The sequence below is a fragment of the Ctenocephalides felis genome, unplaced genomic scaffold (assembly GCF_003426905.1).
Source record: "Ctenocephalides felis isolate EL2017-DRISC unplaced genomic scaffold, ASM342690v1 CF-g0.4_SCAFFOLD_01886, whole genome shotgun sequence".
Taxonomy (NCBI): domain Eukaryota; kingdom Metazoa; phylum Arthropoda; class Insecta; order Siphonaptera; family Pulicidae; genus Ctenocephalides; species Ctenocephalides felis.
This window is the reverse complement of record NW_020538040.1, coordinates 867449-868578: the sequence shown is the minus strand read 5'-3', so window position 1 is coordinate 868578 and position 1130 is coordinate 867449.

The window sequence follows — 1130 nt, the reverse complement described above, 5'->3', positions numbered from 1 at the left end:
TGAGGAATCTTGTATAAGAATTTCAGCATTCTACCTACTACGTACCAGGAAAACCAGTCCTTCAAACACAACCCTTAATACGTCCCTGTACAAAAACCAAACTAAAATCCCATACAAACCTTCATATGTACTCTTTGAATTTCGCATCAACTAACAACTACAACGATTATTATTATTATTATTATTATTATTATTATTATTATTAAATGCAAAACAAGATCTTATTAACTGATAACATCTTTAAACTGTTTCGGGTTGATGTTTAGTTTGGGAAATCTAATTTCCTCTTTTGCCAAAATGCGAAACTCATTTGCGAGATTTAGAAGTTTGATATGATTTGAGACGTTCTGATGATCTCGTCGAAATTGGATTAACAAAGTACTAGAAGACACTTTTGGTGTCAGTCAACATGTCAGTCTGTCAGTCCAAAAAAATAATTACATTAATAACTAATAAAATAATTACATCACATATACACCTGCTAGATTTTTTACAACAATTTAATTTTGCATCAAATACATTGTGTACTTGTGATTTATTTTTTAACAAATTAGAGATAGGCACTATGATGTTGTAATTTGGTCACGTGATACTTTAAACCTTATTTTAAATACTAAAAATAATTCCTGTACTAATTTTGCAAAATTTGTTAATTTTAATATTGATTTCTAATTTAAGAAGTACATATTTAGGTTTGTTTAGGATTTTAATTTGGGTTTTTGTACAGGAACGTATTAAGGGTTGTGTTTGGAGGGCTGGTATTCGTGTTACGTGGTAGACAGAAGACTGCAATTTTGGTATAAGGTACCTTGAACCTTTCTTTAAATACTAAAAATAGTTGTCGCACTAATTTCGCAAAATTTGTTGATTTTAATTGTAATTTCTAAATCTATGTACATAAGTACTTTGGATTCTTGACACTTTTGCACATATTAAGGGTTGACTTTAAAGGGCTGGTATTCGTAGTACGTGGTAGGTAGAGATCTGAAATTTTGGCATAAGGTACCTCAGACCTTTCTTTAAATCCTAAAAATAGTTTACGTAAAAATTTTGCAAAAATTGCTATTTTAAAATCATTATTACAGCATAAGTATTTTTTGAGGATTTATAGAAAGGGTTATATAGGTTTT